The 16,527-nt window shown below is 38.2% G+C and overlaps 36 non-coding genes across 36 annotated transcripts; all 36 read left to right on the top strand.

The window, feature by feature from the left end:
* The first annotated feature begins 10 nt into the window (after window positions 1-10).
* On the top strand, window positions 11-83 carry TRNAR-ACG (transfer RNA arginine (anticodon ACG)). The gene has a single exon. It is a non-coding gene; the product is annotated as a tRNA-Arg (tRNA).
* A 584-nt stretch (window positions 84-667) lies between these two features.
* TRNAH-GUG (transfer RNA histidin (anticodon GUG)) lies at window positions 668-739 on the top strand. Its single transcript has one exon. It is a non-coding gene; the product is annotated as a tRNA-His (tRNA).
* Window positions 740-1,744: 1,005 nt separating this feature from the next.
* On the top strand, window positions 1,745-1,817 carry TRNAR-ACG (transfer RNA arginine (anticodon ACG)). Its single transcript has one exon. It is a non-coding gene; the product is annotated as a tRNA-Arg (tRNA).
* A 509-nt stretch (window positions 1,818-2,326) lies between these two features.
* On the top strand, window positions 2,327-2,399 carry TRNAR-ACG (transfer RNA arginine (anticodon ACG)). Its single transcript has one exon. It is a non-coding gene; the product is annotated as a tRNA-Arg (tRNA).
* Window positions 2,400-2,908: 509 nt separating this feature from the next.
* Window positions 2,909-2,981, top strand: TRNAR-ACG (transfer RNA arginine (anticodon ACG)). Its single transcript has one exon. It is a non-coding gene; the product is annotated as a tRNA-Arg (tRNA).
* A 499-nt stretch (window positions 2,982-3,480) lies between these two features.
* TRNAR-ACG (transfer RNA arginine (anticodon ACG)) lies at window positions 3,481-3,553 on the top strand. Its single transcript has one exon. It is a non-coding gene; the product is annotated as a tRNA-Arg (tRNA).
* An 8-nt stretch (window positions 3,554-3,561) lies between these two features.
* Window positions 3,562-3,633, top strand: TRNAH-GUG (transfer RNA histidin (anticodon GUG)). Its single transcript has one exon. It is a non-coding gene; the product is annotated as a tRNA-His (tRNA).
* Window positions 3,634-4,056: 423 nt separating this feature from the next.
* On the top strand, window positions 4,057-4,129 carry TRNAR-ACG (transfer RNA arginine (anticodon ACG)). Its single transcript has one exon. It is a non-coding gene; the product is annotated as a tRNA-Arg (tRNA).
* An 8-nt stretch (window positions 4,130-4,137) lies between these two features.
* Window positions 4,138-4,209, top strand: TRNAH-GUG (transfer RNA histidin (anticodon GUG)). Its single transcript has one exon. It is a non-coding gene; the product is annotated as a tRNA-His (tRNA).
* A 429-nt stretch (window positions 4,210-4,638) lies between these two features.
* Window positions 4,639-4,711, top strand: TRNAR-ACG (transfer RNA arginine (anticodon ACG)). The gene has a single exon. It is a non-coding gene; the product is annotated as a tRNA-Arg (tRNA).
* Window positions 4,712-5,210: 499 nt separating this feature from the next.
* Window positions 5,211-5,283, top strand: TRNAR-ACG (transfer RNA arginine (anticodon ACG)). Its single transcript has one exon. It is a non-coding gene; the product is annotated as a tRNA-Arg (tRNA).
* Window positions 5,284-5,291: 8 nt separating this feature from the next.
* Window positions 5,292-5,363, top strand: TRNAH-GUG (transfer RNA histidin (anticodon GUG)). The gene has a single exon. It is a non-coding gene; the product is annotated as a tRNA-His (tRNA).
* A 429-nt stretch (window positions 5,364-5,792) lies between these two features.
* Window positions 5,793-5,865, top strand: TRNAR-ACG (transfer RNA arginine (anticodon ACG)). Its single transcript has one exon. It is a non-coding gene; the product is annotated as a tRNA-Arg (tRNA).
* An 8-nt stretch (window positions 5,866-5,873) lies between these two features.
* TRNAH-GUG (transfer RNA histidin (anticodon GUG)) lies at window positions 5,874-5,945 on the top strand. The gene has a single exon. It is a non-coding gene; the product is annotated as a tRNA-His (tRNA).
* A 429-nt stretch (window positions 5,946-6,374) lies between these two features.
* Window positions 6,375-6,447, top strand: TRNAR-ACG (transfer RNA arginine (anticodon ACG)). The gene has a single exon. It is a non-coding gene; the product is annotated as a tRNA-Arg (tRNA).
* Window positions 6,448-6,946: 499 nt separating this feature from the next.
* On the top strand, window positions 6,947-7,019 carry TRNAR-ACG (transfer RNA arginine (anticodon ACG)). Its single transcript has one exon. It is a non-coding gene; the product is annotated as a tRNA-Arg (tRNA).
* An 8-nt stretch (window positions 7,020-7,027) lies between these two features.
* Window positions 7,028-7,099, top strand: TRNAH-GUG (transfer RNA histidin (anticodon GUG)). Its single transcript has one exon. It is a non-coding gene; the product is annotated as a tRNA-His (tRNA).
* Window positions 7,100-7,522: 423 nt separating this feature from the next.
* Window positions 7,523-7,595, top strand: TRNAR-ACG (transfer RNA arginine (anticodon ACG)). Its single transcript has one exon. It is a non-coding gene; the product is annotated as a tRNA-Arg (tRNA).
* Window positions 7,596-8,676: 1,081 nt separating this feature from the next.
* TRNAR-ACG (transfer RNA arginine (anticodon ACG)) lies at window positions 8,677-8,749 on the top strand. Its single transcript has one exon. It is a non-coding gene; the product is annotated as a tRNA-Arg (tRNA).
* An 8-nt stretch (window positions 8,750-8,757) lies between these two features.
* Window positions 8,758-8,829, top strand: TRNAH-GUG (transfer RNA histidin (anticodon GUG)). Its single transcript has one exon. It is a non-coding gene; the product is annotated as a tRNA-His (tRNA).
* A 429-nt stretch (window positions 8,830-9,258) lies between these two features.
* TRNAR-ACG (transfer RNA arginine (anticodon ACG)) lies at window positions 9,259-9,331 on the top strand. Its single transcript has one exon. It is a non-coding gene; the product is annotated as a tRNA-Arg (tRNA).
* A 499-nt stretch (window positions 9,332-9,830) lies between these two features.
* On the top strand, window positions 9,831-9,903 carry TRNAR-ACG (transfer RNA arginine (anticodon ACG)). Its single transcript has one exon. It is a non-coding gene; the product is annotated as a tRNA-Arg (tRNA).
* Window positions 9,904-9,911: 8 nt separating this feature from the next.
* On the top strand, window positions 9,912-9,983 carry TRNAH-GUG (transfer RNA histidin (anticodon GUG)). The gene has a single exon. It is a non-coding gene; the product is annotated as a tRNA-His (tRNA).
* A 429-nt stretch (window positions 9,984-10,412) lies between these two features.
* On the top strand, window positions 10,413-10,485 carry TRNAR-ACG (transfer RNA arginine (anticodon ACG)). Its single transcript has one exon. It is a non-coding gene; the product is annotated as a tRNA-Arg (tRNA).
* An 8-nt stretch (window positions 10,486-10,493) lies between these two features.
* TRNAH-GUG (transfer RNA histidin (anticodon GUG)) lies at window positions 10,494-10,565 on the top strand. The gene has a single exon. It is a non-coding gene; the product is annotated as a tRNA-His (tRNA).
* Window positions 10,566-10,994: 429 nt separating this feature from the next.
* On the top strand, window positions 10,995-11,067 carry TRNAR-ACG (transfer RNA arginine (anticodon ACG)). The gene has a single exon. It is a non-coding gene; the product is annotated as a tRNA-Arg (tRNA).
* Window positions 11,068-11,566: 499 nt separating this feature from the next.
* TRNAR-ACG (transfer RNA arginine (anticodon ACG)) lies at window positions 11,567-11,639 on the top strand. Its single transcript has one exon. It is a non-coding gene; the product is annotated as a tRNA-Arg (tRNA).
* Window positions 11,640-11,647: 8 nt separating this feature from the next.
* On the top strand, window positions 11,648-11,719 carry TRNAH-GUG (transfer RNA histidin (anticodon GUG)). Its single transcript has one exon. It is a non-coding gene; the product is annotated as a tRNA-His (tRNA).
* Window positions 11,720-12,142: 423 nt separating this feature from the next.
* Window positions 12,143-12,215, top strand: TRNAR-ACG (transfer RNA arginine (anticodon ACG)). Its single transcript has one exon. It is a non-coding gene; the product is annotated as a tRNA-Arg (tRNA).
* Window positions 12,216-13,296: 1,081 nt separating this feature from the next.
* On the top strand, window positions 13,297-13,369 carry TRNAR-ACG (transfer RNA arginine (anticodon ACG)). The gene has a single exon. It is a non-coding gene; the product is annotated as a tRNA-Arg (tRNA).
* Window positions 13,370-13,878: 509 nt separating this feature from the next.
* On the top strand, window positions 13,879-13,951 carry TRNAR-ACG (transfer RNA arginine (anticodon ACG)). The gene has a single exon. It is a non-coding gene; the product is annotated as a tRNA-Arg (tRNA).
* Window positions 13,952-14,450: 499 nt separating this feature from the next.
* On the top strand, window positions 14,451-14,523 carry TRNAR-ACG (transfer RNA arginine (anticodon ACG)). Its single transcript has one exon. It is a non-coding gene; the product is annotated as a tRNA-Arg (tRNA).
* An 8-nt stretch (window positions 14,524-14,531) lies between these two features.
* On the top strand, window positions 14,532-14,603 carry TRNAH-GUG (transfer RNA histidin (anticodon GUG)). The gene has a single exon. It is a non-coding gene; the product is annotated as a tRNA-His (tRNA).
* Window positions 14,604-15,032: 429 nt separating this feature from the next.
* Window positions 15,033-15,105, top strand: TRNAR-ACG (transfer RNA arginine (anticodon ACG)). The gene has a single exon. It is a non-coding gene; the product is annotated as a tRNA-Arg (tRNA).
* Window positions 15,106-15,608: 503 nt separating this feature from the next.
* On the top strand, window positions 15,609-15,681 carry TRNAC-ACA (transfer RNA cysteine (anticodon ACA)). Its single transcript has one exon. It is a non-coding gene; the product is annotated as a tRNA-Cys (tRNA).
* Window positions 15,682-15,689: 8 nt separating this feature from the next.
* On the top strand, window positions 15,690-15,761 carry TRNAH-GUG (transfer RNA histidin (anticodon GUG)). Its single transcript has one exon. It is a non-coding gene; the product is annotated as a tRNA-His (tRNA).
* Window positions 15,762-16,527: the final 766 nt, after the last annotated feature.

Below are 16,527 nucleotides of genomic sequence, written 5' to 3'. Positions count from 1 at the left end.
TATGTCACCTGGGCCAGTGGCGCAACGGATAACGCGTCTGACTACGGATCAGAAGATTGTAGGTTCGATTCCTACCTGGCTCGTCTTCGTTGCCGTGATCGTATAGTGGTTAGTACTCTGCGTTGTGGCCGCAGCAACCCCAGTTCGAATCCGGGTCACGGCATTTAGTGTTTTTTTTCTTGCTCATAAGTCGCTTTCTTACTTAAAGGTTTGGACAATTGTAGAAATTAAGCAGATTCTTTGAATGCCCTTGCACAATTTGTCTTTAATGCTTTTTGTGAAGCTATCTTTACATGCTTTGATTTATTTGTCTCTGAAACATTCTTTTGAAAGAATTCAAATTTGACATCGAGTCCTGAATTCTGGAAATTAAAATCTTGAGGCTTAGCAAGTTCATCACACACTGAAAAGATGTTTTTGCAGTAATAAGAAAATTGTCTTGCAATGTTAACAGGAAACTAGCCCTGGAGCAAGTGCATAGGTAACTCTTTCAAATTCATTCTGTACAGTATATACTAAAAAGAACTCTAAAATCCAAAACTAGATTCAAAAACAGATAGGACACTAAACTTACCGTATGTTACCTGGGCCAGTGGCGCAACGGATAACGCGTCTGACTACGGATCAGAAGATTTTAGGTTCGATTCCTACCTGGCTTGTCTTCGTTGCCGTGATCGTATAGTGGTTAGTACTCTGCGTTGTGGCCGCAGCAACCCCGGTTCGAATCCGGGTCACGGCATTTAGTGTTTTTTTTCTTGCTCATAAGTCGCTTTCTTACTTAAAGGTTTGGACAATTGTAGAAATTAAGCAGATTCTTTGAATGCCCTTGCACAATTTGTCTTTAATGCTTTTTGTGAAGCTATCTTTATATGCTTTGATTTATTTGTCTTTGAAACATTCTTTTGAAAGAATTCAAATTTGACATCAATTACTGAATTCTGGAAATTAAAATCTTGAGGCTTTGTCTTAGCAAGTTCATCACACACTGAAAAGATGTTTTTGCAGTAATAAGAAAATTGTCTTGCAATGTTAACAGGAAACTAGCCCTGGAGCAAGTGCATAGGTAACTCTTTCAAATTCATTCTGTACAGTATATACTTAAAAGAACTCTAAAATCCAAAACTAGGTTCAAAAACAGATAGGACACTAAACTTACCGTATGTCACCAGTGCCAGTGGCGCAACGGATAACGCGTCTGACTACGGATCAGAAGATTGTAGGTTTGATTCCTACCTGGCTCGTCTTTGTTGCCGTGATCGTATAGTGGTTAGTACTCTGCGTTGTGGCCACAGCAACCCCGGTTCGAATCCGGGTCACGGCATTTAGTGTTTTTTTTCTTGCTCATAAGTCGCTTTCTTACTTAAAGGTTTGGACAATTGTAGAAATTAAGCAGATTCTTTGAATGCCCTTGCACAATTTGTCTTTAATGCTTTTTGTGAAGCTATCTTTACATGCTTTGATTTATTTGTCTCTGAAACATTCTTTTGAAAGAATTCAAATTTGACATCGATTCCTGAATTCTGGAAATTAAAATCTTGAGGCTTAGCAAGTTCATCACACACTGAAAAGATGTTTTTGCAGTAATAAGAAAATTGTCTTGCAATGTTAACAGGAAACTAGCCCTGGAGCAAGTGCATAGGTAACTCTTTCAAATTCATTCTGTACAGTATATACTAAAAAGAACTCTAAAATCCAAAACTAGATTCAAAAACAGATAGGACACTAAACTTACCGTATGTCACCTGGGCCAGTGGCGCAACGGATAACGTGTCTGACTACGGATCAGAAGATTGTAGGTTCGATTCCTACCTGGCTCGTCTTCGTTGCCGTGATCGTATAGTGGTTAGTACTCTGCGTTGTGGCCGCAGCAACCCCGGTTCGAATCAGGGTCACGGCATTTAGTGTTTTTTTTCTTGCTCATAAGTCGCTTTCTTACTTAAAGGTTTGGACAATTGTAGAAATTAAGCAGATTCTTTGAATGCCCTTGCACAATTTGTCTTTAATGCTTTTTGTGAAGCTATCTTTACATGCTTTGATTTATTTGTCTTTAAAACATTCTTTTGAAAGAATTCAAATTTGACATCAATTACTGAATTCTGGAAATTAAAATCTTGAGGCTTTGTCTTAGCAAGTTCATCACACACTGAAAAGATGTTTTTGCAGTAATAAGAAAATTGTCTTGCAATGTTAACAGGAAACTAGCCCTGGAGCAAGTGCATAGGTAACTCTTTCAAATTCATTCTGTACAGTATATACTTAAAAGAACTCTAAAATCCAAAACTAGGTTCAAAAACAGATAGGACCCTAAACTTACCATATGTCACCTGGGCCAGTGGCGCAACGGATAACGCGTCTGACTACGGATCAGAAGATTGTAGATTCGATTCCTACCTGGCTCGTCTTCGTTGCCGTAATCGTATAGTGGTTAGTACTCTGCGTTGTGGCCGCAGCAACCCTGGTTCGAATCCGGATAACGGCATTTAGTGTTTTTTTTCTTGCTCATAAGTCGCTTTCTTACTTAAAGGTTTGGACAATTTTAGAGATTAAGCAGATTCTTTGAATGCACTTGCACAATTTGTCTTTAATGCTTTTTGTGAAGCTATCTTTACATGCTTTGATTTATTTGTCTGTGAAACATTCTTTTGAAAGAATTCAAATTTGACATCAATTACTGAATTCTGGAAATTAAAATCTTGAGGCTTTGTCTAAGCAAGTTCATCACACACTGAAAAGATGTTTTTGCAGTAATAAGAAAATTGTCTTGCAATGTTAACAGGAAACTAGCCCTGGAGCAAGTGCATAGGTAACTCTTTCAAATTCATTCTGTACAGTATATACTTAAAAGAACTCTAAAATCCAAAACTAGGTTCAAAAACAGATAGGACACTAAACTTACCGTATGTCACCTGGGCCAGTGGCGCAACGGATAACGCTTCTGACTACGGATCAGAAGATTGTAGGTTCGATTCCTACCTGGCTCGTCTTCGTTGCCGTGATCGTATAGTGGTTAGTACTCTGCATTGTGGCCGCAGCAACCCCGGGTCACGGCATTTAGTGATTTTTTTCTTGCTCATAAGTCGCTTTCTTACTTAAAGGTTTGGACATATGTAGAAATTAAGCAGATTCTTTGAATGCCCTTGCACAATTTGTCTTTAATGCTTTTTGTGAAGCAATCTTTACATGCTTTGATTTATTTGTCTGTGAAACATTCTTTTGAAAGAATTCAAATTTGACATCGATTCCTGAATTCTGGAAATTAAAATCTTGAGGCTTTGTCTTAGCAAGTTCATCACACACTGAAAAGATGTTTTTGCAGTAAAAAGGAAAATTGTCTTGCAATGTTAACAGGAAACTAGCCCTGGAGCAAGTGCATAGGTAACTCTTTCAAATTCATTCTGTACAGTATATACTTAAAAGAACTCTAAAATCCAAAACTAGGTTCAAAAACAGATAGGACACTAAACTTACCGTATGTCACCTGGGCCAGTGGCGCAACGGATAACGCGTCTGACTACGGATCAGAAGATTGTAGGTTCGATTCCTACCTGGCTCGTCTTCGTTGCCGTGATCGTATAGTGGTTAGTACTCTGCGTTGTGGCCGCAGCAACCCCGGTTCGAATCCGGGTCACGGCATTTAGTGTTTTTTTTCTTGCTCATAAGTCGCTTTCTTACTTAAAGGTTTGGACAATTGTAGAAATTAAGCAGATTCTTTGAATGCCCTTGCACAATTTGTCTTTAATGCTTTTTGTGAAGCTATCTTTACATGCTTTGATTTATTTGTCTCTGAAACATTCTTTTGAAAGAATTCAAATTTGACATCGAGTCCTGAATTCTGGAAATTAAAATCTTGAGGCTTAGCAAGTTCATCACACACTGAAAAGATGTTTTTGCAGTAATAAGAAAATTGTCTTGCAATGTTAACAGGAAACTAGCCCTGGAGCAAGTGCATAGGTAACTCTTTCAAATTCATTCTGTACAGTATATACTTAAAAGAACTCTAAAATCCAAAACTAGGTTCAAAAACAGAAAGGACACTAAACTTACCGTATGTCACCTGGGCCAGTGGCGCAACGGATAACGCGTCTGACTACGGATCAGAAGATTGTAGGTTCGATTCCTACCTGGCTCGTCTTCGTTGCCGTGATCGTATAGTGGTTAGTACTCTGCGTTGTGGCCGCAGCAACCCCGGTTCGAATCCGGGTCACGGCATTTAGTGTTTTTTTTCTTGCTCATAAGTCGCTTTCTTACTTAAAGGTTTGGACAATTGTAGAAATTAAGCAGATTCTTTGAATGCCCTTGCACAATTTGTCTTTAATGCTTTTTGTGAAGCTATCTTTACATGCTTTGATTTATTTGTCTTTAAAACATTCTTTTGAAAGAATTCAAATTTGACATCAATTACTGAATTCTGGAAATTAAAATCTTGAGGCTTTGTCTTAGCAAGTTCATCACACACTGAAAAGATGTTTTTGCAGTAATAAGAAAATTGTCTTGCAATGTTAACAGGAAACTAGCCCTGGAGCAAGTGCATAGGTAACTCTTTCAAATTCATTCTGTACAGTATATACTTAAAAGAACTCTAAAATCCAAAACTAGGTTCAAAAACAGATAGGACCCTAAACTTACCGAATGTCACCTGGGCCAGTGGCGCAACGGATAACGCGTCTGACTACGGATCAGAAGATTTTAGGTTCGATTCCTACCTGGCTCGTCTTCGTTGCCGTGATCGTATAGTGGTTAGTACTCTCCATTGTGGCCGCAGCAACCCCGGGTCACGGCATTTAGTGATTTTTTTCTTGCTCATAAGTCGCTTTCTTACTTAAAGGTTTGGACATATGTAGAAATTAAGCAGATTCTTTGAATGCCCTTGCACAATTTGTCTTTAATGCTTTTTGTGAAGCAATCTTTACATGCTTTGATTTATTTGTCTGTGAAACATTCTTTTGAAAGAATTCAAATTTGACATCGATTCCTGAATTCTGGAAATTAAAATCTTGAGGCTTTGTCTTAGCAAGTTCATCACACACTGAAAAGATGTTTTTGCAGTAAAAAGGAAAATTGTCTTGCAATGTTAACAGGAAACTAGCCCTGGAGCAAGTGCATAGGTAACTCTTTCAAATTCATTCTGTACAGTATATACTTAAAAGAACTCTAAAATCCAAAACTAGGTTCAAAAACAGAAAGGACACTAAACTTACCGTATGTCACCTGGGCTAGTGGCGCAACGGATAACGCGTCTGACTACGGATCAGAAGATTGTAGGTTCGATTCCTACCTGGCTCGTCTTCGTTGCCGTGATCGTATAGTGGTTAGTACTCTGCGTTGTGGCCGCAGCAACCCCGGTTCGAATCCGGGTCACGGCATTTAGTGTTTTTTTTCTTGCTCATAAGTCGCTTTCTTACTTAAAGGTTTGGACAATTGTAGAAATTAAGCAGATTCTTTGAATGCCCTTGCACAATTTGTCTTTAATGCTTTTTGTGAAGCTATCTTTATATGCTTTGATTTATTTGTCTTTGAAACATTCTTTTGAAAGAATTCAAATTTGACATCAATTACTGAATTCTGGAAATTAAAATCTTGAGGCTTTGTCTTAGCAAGTTCATCACACACTGAAAAGATGTTTTTGCAGTAATAAGAAAATTGTCTTGCAATGTTAACAGGAAACTAGCCCTGGAGCAAGTGCATAGGTAACTCTTTCAAATTCATTCTGTACAGTATATACTAAAAAGAACTCTAAAATCCAAAACTAGATTCAAAAACAGATAGGACACTAAACTTACCGTATGTCACCTGGGCCAGTGGTGCAACGGATAACGCGTCTGACTACGGATCAGAAGATTGTAGGTTCGATTCCTACCTGGCTCGTCTTCGTTGCCGTGATCGTATAGTGGTTAGTACTCTGCGTTGTGGCCGCAGCAACCCCGGTTCGAATCCGGGTCACGGCATTTAGTGTTTTTTTTCTTGCTCATAAGTCGCTTTCTTACTTAAAGGTTTGGACAATTGTAGAAATTAAGCAGATTCTTTGAATGCCCTTGCACAATTTGTCTTTAATGCTTTTTGTGAAGCTATCTTTACATGCTTTGATTTATTTGTCTTTAAAACATTCTTTTGAAAGAATTCAAATTTGACATCAATTACTGAATTCTGGAAATTAAAATCTTGAGGCTTTGTCTTAGCAAGTTCATCACACACTGAAAAGATGTTTTTGCAGTAATAAGAAAATTGTCTTGCAATGTTAACAGGAAACTAGCCCTGGAGCAAGTGCATAGGTAACTCTTTCAAATTCATTCTGTACAGTATATACTTAAAAGAACTCTAAAATCCAAAACTAGGTTCAAAAACAGATAGGACCCTAAACTTACCGTATGTCACCTGGGCCAGTGGCGCAACGGATAACGCGTCTGACTACGGATCAGAAGATTTTAGGTTCGATTCCTACCTGGCTCGTCTTCGTTGCCGTGATCGTATAGTGGTTAGTACTCTCCATTGTGGCCGCAGCAACCCCGGGTCACGGCATTTAGTGATTTTTTTCTTGCTCATAAGTCGCTTTCTTACTTAAAGGTTTGGACATATGTAGAAATTAAGCAGATTCTTTGAATGCCCTTGCACAATTTGTCTTTAATGCTTTTTGTGAAGCAATCTTTACATGCTTTGATTTATTTGTCTGTGAAACATTCTTTTGAAAGAATTCAAATTTGACATCGATTCCTGAATTCTGGAAATTAAAATCTTGAGGCTTTGTCTTAGCAAGTTCATCACACACTGAAAAGATGTTTTTGCAGTAAAAAGGAAAATTGTCTTGCAATGTTAACAGGAAACTAGCCCTGGAGCAAGTGCATAGGTAACTCTTTCAAATTCATTCTGTACAGTATATACTTAAAAGAACTCTAAAATCCAAAACTAGGTTCAAAAACAGATAGGACACTAAACTTACCGTATGTCACCTGGGCCAGTGGCGCAACGGATAACGCGTCTGACTACGGATCAGAAGATTGTAGGTTCGATTCCTACCTGGCTCGTCTTCGTTGCCGTGATCGTATAGTGGTTAGTACTCTGCGTTGTGGCCGCAGCAACCCCGGTTCGAATCCGGGTCACGGCATTTAGTGTTTTTTTTCTTGCTCATAAGTCGCTTTCTTACTTAAAGGTTTGGACAATTGTAGAAATTAAGCAGATTCTTTGAATGCCCTTGCACAATTTGTCTTTAATGCTTTTTGTGAAGCTATCTTTACATGCTTTGATTTATTTGTCTCTGAAACATTCTTTTGAAAGAATTCAAATTTGACATCGAGTCCTGAATTCTGGAAATTAAAATCTTGAGGCTTAGCAAGTTCATCACACACTGAAAAGATGTTTTTGCAGTAATAAGAAAATTGTCTTGCAATGTTAACAGGAAACTAGCCCTGGAGCAAGTGCATAGGTAACTCTTTCAAATTCATTCTGTACAGTATATACTAAAAAGAACTCTAAAATCCAAAACTAGATTCAAAAACAGATAGGACACTAAACTTACCGTATGTCACCTGGGCCAGTGGCGCAACGGATAACGCGTCTGACTACGGATCAGAAGATTGTAGGTTCGATTCCTACCTGGCTCGTCTTCGTTGCCGTGATCGTATAGTGGTTAGTACTCTGCGTTGTGGCCGCAGCAACCCCGGTTCGAATCCGGATAATGGCATTTAGTGTTTTTTTTCTTGCTCATAAGTCGCTTTCTTACTTAAAGGTTTGGACAATTGTAGAAATTAAGCAGATTCTTTGAATGCCCTTGCACAATTTGTCTTTAATGCTTTTTGTGAAGCTATCTTTACATGCTTTGATTTATTTGTCTTTAAAACATTCTTTTGAAAGAATTCAAATTTGACATCAATTACTGAATTCTGGAAATTAAAATCTTGAGGCTTTGTCTTAGCAAGTTCATCACACACTGAAAAGATGTTTTTGCAGTAATAAGAAAATTGTCTTGCAATGTTAACAGGAAACTAGCCCTGGAGCAAGTGCATAGGTAACTCTTTCAAATTCATTCTGTACAGTATATACTTAAAAGAACTCTAAAATCCAAAACTAGGTTCAAAAACAGATAGGACCCTAAACTTACCGTATGTCACCTGGGCCAGTGGCGCAACGGATAACGCGTCTGACTACGGATCCGAAGATTTTAGGTTCGATTCCTACCTGGCTCGTCTTCGTTGCCGTGATCGTATAGTGGTTAGTACTCTCCATTGTGGCCGCAGCAACCCCGGGTCACGGCATTTAGTGATTTTTTTCTTGCTCATAAGTCGCTTTCTTACTTAAAGGTTTGGACATATGTAGAAATTAAGCAGATTCTTTGAATGCCCTTGCACAATTTGTCTTTAATGCTTTTTGTGAAGCAATCTTTACATGCTTTGATTTATTTGTCTGTGAAACATTCTTTTGAAAGAATTCAAATTTGACATCGATTCCTGAATTCTGGAAATTAAAATCTTGAGGCTTTGTCTTAGCAAGTTCATCACACACTGAAAAGATGTTTTTGCAGTAAAAAGGAAAATTGTCTTGCAATGTTAACAGGAAACTAGCCCTGGAGCAAGTGCATAGGTAACTCTTTCAAATTCATTCTGTACAGTATATACTTAAAAGAACTCTAAAATCCAAAACTAGGTTCAAAAACAGAAAGGACACTAAACTTACCGTATGTCACCTGGGCCAGTGGCGCAACGGATAACGCGTCTGACTACGGATCAGAAGATTGTAGGTTCGATTCCTACCTGGCTCGTCTTCGTTGCCGTGATCGTATAGTGGTTAGTACTCTGCGTTGTGGCCGCAGCAACCCCGGTTCGAATCCGGGTCACGGCATTTAGTGTTTTTTTTCTTGCTCATAAGTCGCTTTCTTACTTAAAGGTTTGGACAATTGTAGAAATTAAGCAGATTCTTTGAATGCCCTTGCACAATTTGTCTTTAATGCTTTTTGTGAAGCTATCTTTACATGCTTTGATTTATTTGTCTTTAAAACATTCTTTTGAAAGAATTCAAATTTGACATCAATTACTGAATTCTGGAAATTAAAATCTTGAGGCTTTGTCTTAGCAAGTTCATCACACACTGAAAAGATGTTTTTGCAGTAATAAGAAAATTGTCTTGCAATGTTAACAGGAAACTAGCCCTGGAGCAAGTGCATAGGTAACTCTTTCAAATTCATTCTGTACAGTATATACTTAAAAGAACTCTAAAATCCAAAACTAGGTTCAAAAACAGATAGGACCCTAAACTTACCGTATGTCACCTGGGCCAGTGGCGCAACGGATAACGCGTCTGACTACGGATCAGAAGATTTTAGGTTCGATTCCTACCTGGCTCGTCTTCGTTGCCGTGATCGTATAGTGGTTAGTACTCTCCATTGTGGCCGCATCAACCCCGGGTCACGGCATTTAGTGATTTTTTTCTTGCTCATAAGTCGCTTTCTTACTTAAAGGTTTGGACATATGTAGAAATTAAGCAGATTCTTTGAATGCCCTTGCACAATTTGTCTTTAATGCTTTTTGTGAAGCAATCTTTACATGCTTTGATTTATTTGTCTGTGAAACATTCTTTTGAAAGAATTCAAATTTGACATCGATTCCTGAATTCTGGAAATTAAAATCTTGAGGCTTTGTCTTAGCAAGTTCATCACACACTGAAAAGATGTTTTTGCAGTAAAAAGGAAAATTGTCTTGCAATGTTAACAGGAAACTAGCCCTGGAGCAAGTGCATAGGTAACTCTTTCAAATTCATTCTGTACAGTATATACTTAAAAGAACTCTAAAATCCAAAACTAGGTTCAAAAACAGAAAGGACACTAAACTTACCGTATGTCACCTGGGCTAGTGGCGCAACGGATAACGCGTCTGACTACGGATCAGAAGATTGTAGGTTCGATTCCTACCTGGCTCGTCTTCGTTGCCGTGATCGTATAGTGGTTAGTACTCTGCGTTGTGGCCGCAGCAACCCCGGTTCGAATCCGGGTCACGGCATTTAGTGTTTTTTTTCTTGCTCATAAGTCGCTTTCTTACTTAAAGGTTTGGACAATTGTAGAAATTAAGCAGATTCTTTGAATGCCCTTGCACAATTTGTCTTTAATGCTTTTTGTGAAGCTATCTTTATATGCTTTGATTTATTTGTCTTTGAAACATTCTTTTGAAAGAATTCAAATTTGACATCAATTACTGAATTCTGGAAATTAAAATCTTGAGGCTTTGTCTTAGCAAGTTCATCACACACTGAAAAGATGTTTTTGCAGTAATAAGAAAATTGTCTTGCAATGTTAACAGGAAACTAGCCCTGGAGCAAGTGCATAGGTAACTCTTTCAAATTCATTCTGTACAGTATATACTAAAAAGAACTCTAAAATCCAAAACTAGATTCAAAAACAGATAGGACACTAAACTTACCGTATGTCACCTGGGCCAGTGGCGCAACGGATAACGCGTCTGACTACGGATCAGAAGATTGTAGGTTCGATTCCTACCTGGCTCGTCTTCGTTGCCGTGATCGTATAGTGGTTAGTACTCTGCGTTGTGGCCGCAGCAACCCCGGTTCGAATCCGGGTCACGGCATTTAGTGTTTTTTTTCTTGCTCATAAGTCGCTTTCTTACTTAAAGGTTTGGACAATTGTAGAAATTAAGCAGATTCTTTGAATGCCCTTGCACAATTTGTCTTTAATGCTTTTTGTGAAGCTATCTTTACATGCTTTGATTTATTTGTCTTTAAAACATTCTTTTGAAAGAATTCAAATTTGACATCAATTACTGAATTCTGGAAATTAAAATCTTGAGGCTTTGTCTTAGCAAGTTCATCACACACTGAAAAGATGTTTTTGCAGTAATAAGAAAATTGTCTTGCAATGTTAACAGGAAACTAGCCCTGGAGCAAGTGCATAGGTAACTCTTTCAAATTCATTCTGTACAGTATATACTTAAAAGAACTCTAAAATCCAAAACTAGGTTCAAAAACAGATAGGACCCTAAACTTACCGTATGTCACCTGGGCCAGTGGCGCAACGGATAACGCGTCTGACTACGGATCAGAAGATTTTAGGTTCGATTCCTACCTGGCTCGTCTTCGTTGCCGTGATCGTATAGTGGTTAGTACTCTCCATTGTGGCCGCAGCAACCCCGGGTCACGGCATTTAGTGATTTTTTTCTTGCTCATAAGTCGCTTTCTTACTTAAAGGTTTGGACATATGTAGAAATTAAGCAGATTCTTTGAATGCCCTTGCACAATTTGTCTTTAATGCTTTTTGTGAAGCAATCTTTACATGCTTTGATTTATTTGTCTGTGAAACATTCTTTTGAAAGAATTCAAATTTGACATCGATTCCTGAATTCTGGAAATTAAAATCTTGAGGCTTTGTCTTAGCAAGTTCATCACACACTGAAAAGATGTTTTTGCAGTAAAAAGGAAAATTGTCTTGCAATGTTAACAGGAAACTAGCCCTGGAGCAAGTGCATAGGTAACTCTTTCAAATTCATTCTGTACAGTATATACTTAAAAGAACTCTAAAATCCAAAACTAGGTTCAAAAACAGATAGGACACTAAACTTACCGTATGTCACCTGGGCCAGTGGCGCAACGGATAACGCGTCTGACTACGGATCAGAAGATTGTAGGTTCGATTCCTACCTGGCTCGTCTTCGTTGCCGTGATCGTATAGTGGTTAGTACTCTGCGTTGTGGCCGCAGCAACCCCGGTTCGAATCCGGGTCACGGCATTTAGTGTTTTTTTTCTTGCTCATAAGTCGCTTTCTTACTTAAAGGTTTGGACAATTGTAGAAATTAAGCAGATTCTTTGAATGCCCTTGCACAATTTGTCTTTAATGCTTTTTGTGAAGCTATCTTTACATGCTTTGATTTATTTGTCTCTGAAACATTCTTTTGAAAGAATTCAAATTTGACATCGAGTCCTGAATTCTGGAAATTAAAATCTTGAGGCTTAGCAAGTTCATCACACACTGAAAAGATGTTTTTGCAGTAATAAGAAAATTGTCTTGCAATGTTAACAGGAAACTAGCCCTGGAGCAAGTGCATAGGTAACTCTTTCAAATTCATTCTGTACAGTATATACTAAAAAGAACTCTAAAATCCAAAACTAGATTCAAAAACAGATAGGACACTAAACTTACCGTATGTCACCTGGGCCAGTGGCGCAACGGATAACGCGTCTGACTACGGATCAGAAGATTGTAGGTTCGATTCCTACCTGGCTCGTCTTCGTTGCCGTGATCGTATAGTGGTTAGTACTCTGCGTTGTGGCCGCAGCAACCCCGGTTCGAATCCGGATAATGGCATTTAGTGTTTTTTTTCTTGCTCATAAGTCGCTTTCTTACTTAAAGGTTTGGACAATTGTAGAAATTAAGCAGATTCTTTGAATGCCCTTGCACAATTTGTCTTTAATGCTTTTTGTGAAGCTATCTTTACATGCTTTGATTTATTTGTCTTTAAAACATTCTTTTGAAAGAATTCAAATTTGACATCAATTACTGAATTCTGGAAATTAAAATCTTGAGGCTTTGTCTTAGCAAGTTCATCACACACTGAAAAGATGTTTTTGCAGTAATAAGAAAATTGTCTTGCAATGTTAACAGGAAACTAGCCCTGGAGCAAGTGCATAGGTAACTCTTTCAAATTCATTCTGTACAGTATATACTTAAAAGAACTCTAAAATCCAAAACTAGGTTCAAAAACAGATAGGACCCTAAACTTACCGTATGTCACCTGGGCCAGTGGCGCAACGGATAACGCGTCTGACTACGGATCCGAAGATTTTAGGTTCGATTCCTACCTGGCTCGTCTTCGTTGCCGTGATCGTATAGTGGTTAGTACTCTCCATTGTGGCCGCAGCAACCCCGGGTCACGGCATTTAGTGATTTTTTTCTTGCTCATAAGTCGCTTTCTTACTTAAAGGTTTGGACATATGTAGAAATTAAGCAGATTCTTTGAATGCCCTTGCACAATTTGTCTTTAATGCTTTTTGTGAAGCAATCTTTACATGCTTTGATTTATTTGTCTGTGAAACATTCTTTTGAAAGAATTCAAATTTGACATCGATTCCTGAATTCTGGAAATTAAAATCTTGAGGCTTTGTCTTAGCAAGTTCATCACACACTGAAAAGATGTTTTTGCAGTAAAAAGGAAAATTGTCTTGCAATGTTAACAGGAAACTAGCCCTGGAGCAAGTGCATAGGTAACTCTTTCAAATTCATTCTGTACAGTATATACTTAAAAGAACTCTAAAATCCAAAACTAGGTTCAAAAACAGAAAGGACACTAAACTTACCGTATGTCATCTGGGCCAGTGGCGCAACGGATAACGCGTCTGACTACGGATCAGAAGATTGTAGGTTCGATTCCTACCTGGCTCGTCTTCGTTGCCGTGATCGTATAGTGGTTAGTACTCTGCGTTGTGGCCACAGCAACCCCGGTTCGAATCCGGGTCACGGCATTTAGTGTTTTTTTTCTTGCTCATAAGTCGCTTTCTTACTTAAAGGTTTGGACAATTGTAGAAATTAAGCAGATTCTTTGAATGCCCTTGCACAATTTGTCTTTAATGCTTTTTGTGAAGCTATCTTTACATGCTTTGATTTATTTGTCTTTAAAACATTCTTTTGAAAGAATTCAAATTTGACATCAATTACTGAATTCTGGAAATTAAAATCTTGAGGCTTTGTCTTAGCAAGTTCATCACACACTGAAAAGATGTTTTTGCAGTAATAAGAAAATTGTCTTGTAATGTTAACAGGAAACTAGCCCTGGAGCAAGTGCATAGGTAACTCTTTCAAATTCATTCTGTACAGTATATACTTAAAAGAACTCTAAAATCCAAAACTAGGTTCAAAAACAGATAGGACCCTAAACTTAGCGTATGTCACCTGGGCCAGTGGCGCAACGGATAACGCGTCTGACTACGGATCAGAAGATTTTAGGTTCGATTCCTACCTGGCTCGTCTTCGTTGCCGTGATCGTATAGTGGTTAGTACTCTCCATTGTGGCCGCAGCAACCCCGGGTCACGGCATTTAGTGATTTTTTTCTTGCTCATAAGTCGCTTTCTTACTTAAAGGTTTGGACATATGTAGAAATTAAGCAGATTCTTTGAATGCCCTTGCACAATTTGTCTTTAATGCTTTTTGTGAAGCAATCTTTACATGCTTTGATTTATTTGTCTGTGAAACATTCTTTTGAAAGAATTCAAATTTGACATCGATTCCTGAATTCTGGAAATTAAAATCTTGAGGCTTTGTCTTAGCAAGTTCATCACACACTGAAAAGATGTTTTTGCAGTAAAAAGGAAAATTGTCTTGCAATGTTAACAGGAAACTAGCCCTGGAGCAAGTGCATAGGTAACTCTTTCAAATTCATTCTGTACAGTATATACTTAAAAGAACTCTAAAATCCAAAACTAGGTTCAAAAACAGAAAGGACACTAAACTTACCGTATGTCACCTGGGCCAGTGGCGCAACGGATAACGCGTCTGACTACGGATCAGAAGATTGTAGGTTCGATTCCTACCTGGCTCGTCTTCGTTGCCGTGATCGTATAGTGGTTAGTACTCTGCGTTGTGGCCGCAGCAACCCCGGTTCGAATCCGGGTCACGGCATTTAGTGTTTTTTTTCTTGCTCATAAGTCGCTTTCTTACTTAAAGGTTTGGACAATTGTAGAAATTAAGCAGATTCTTTGAATGCCCTTGCACAATTTGTCTTTAATGCTTTTTGTGAAGCTATCTTTATATGCTTTGATTTATTTGTCTTTGAAACATTCTTTTGAAAGAATTCAAATTTGACATCAATTACTGAATTCTGGAAATTAAAATCTTGAGGCTTTGTCTTAGCAAGTTCATCACACACTGAAAAGATGTTTTTGCAGTAATAAGAAAATTGTCTTGCAATGTTAACAGGAAACTAGCCCTGGAGCAAGTGCATAGGTAACTCTTTCAAATTCATTCTGTACAGTATATACTTAAAAGAACTCTAAAATCCAAAACTAGGTTCAAAAACAGATAGGACACTAAACTTACCGTATGTCACCAGGGCCAGTGGCGCAACGGATAACGCGTCTGACTACGGATCAGAAGATTGTAGGTTTGATTCCTACCTGGCTCGTCTTTGTTGCCGTGATCGTATAGTGGTTAGTACTCTGCGTTGTGGCCACAGCAACCCCGGTTCGAATCCGGGTCACGGCATTTAGTGTTTTTTTTCTTGCTCATAAGTCGCTTTCTTACTTAAAGGTTTGGACAATTGTAGAAATTAAGCAGATTCTTTGAATGCCCTTGCACAATTTGTCTTTAATGCTTTTTGTGAAGCTATCTTTACATGCTTTGATTTATTTGTCTCTGAAACATTCTTTTGAAAGAATTCAAATTTGACATCGATTCCTGAATTCTGGAAATTAAAATCTTGAGGCTTAGCAAGTTCATCACACACTGAAAAGATGTTTTTGCAGTAATAAGAAAATTGTCTTGCAATGTTAACAGGAAACTAGCCCTGGAGCAAGTGCATAGGTAACTCTTTCAAATTCATTCTGTACAGTATATACTTAAAAGAACTCTTAAATCCAAAACTAGGTTCAAAAACAGATAGGACACTAAACTTACCGTATGTCACCTGGGGCAGTGGCGCAACGGATAACGCGTCTGACCACAGATCAGAAGATTGTAGGTTCGATTCCTACCTGGCTCGTCTTCGTTGCCGTGATCGTATAGTGGTTAGTACTCTGCGTTGTGGCCGCAGCAACCCCGGTTCGAATCCGGGTCACGGCATTTAGTGTTTTTTTTCTTGCTCATAAGTCGCTTTCTTACTTAAAGGTTTGGACAATTGTAGAAATTAAGCAGATTCTTTGAATGCCCTTGTACAATTTGTCTTTAATGCTTTTTGTGAAGCTATCTTTACATGCTTTGATTTATTTGTCTCTGAAACATTCTTTTGAAAGAATTCAAATTTGACATCGATTCCTGAATTCTGGAAATTAAAATCTTGAAGCTTAGCAAGTTCATCACACACTGAAAAGATGTTTTTGCAGTAATAAGAAAATTGTCTTGCAATGTTAACAGGAAACTAGCCCTGGAGCAAGTGCATAGGTAACTCTTTCAAATTCATTCTGTACAGTATCTACTAAAAAGAACTAAAATCCAAAACTAGATTCAAAAACAGATAGGACACTAAACTTACCATATGTCAACTGGGCCAGTGGCGCAACAGATAACGCGTCTGACTATGGATCAGAAGATTGTAGATTCGATTCCTACCTGGCTCGTCTTCGTTGCCGTGATCGTATAGTGGTTAGTACTCTGCGTTGTGGCCGCAGCAACCCTGGTTTGAATCCGGGTTACGGCATTTTGTGTTTTTTTTCCTGCTGAAAGGTCGCTTTCTTACTTCAAGGTTTGGACAATTTTAGAGATTAAGCAGATTCTTTGAATGCACTTGCACAATTTGTCTTTAATGCTTTTTGTGAAGCTATCTTTACATGCTTTGATTTATTTGTCTGTGAAACATTCTTTTGAAAGAATTCAAATTTGACATCAATTA

This window comes from Crinia signifera, chromosome 4 (genome assembly GCF_055691185.1).
Source record: "Crinia signifera chromosome 4, ASM5569118v1, whole genome shotgun sequence".
NCBI lineage: Eukaryota > Metazoa > Chordata > Amphibia > Anura > Myobatrachidae > Crinia > Crinia signifera.
Note: the sequence above shows the minus strand (reverse complement) of the source record. Positions and strands in the feature narration are given on the sequence as shown.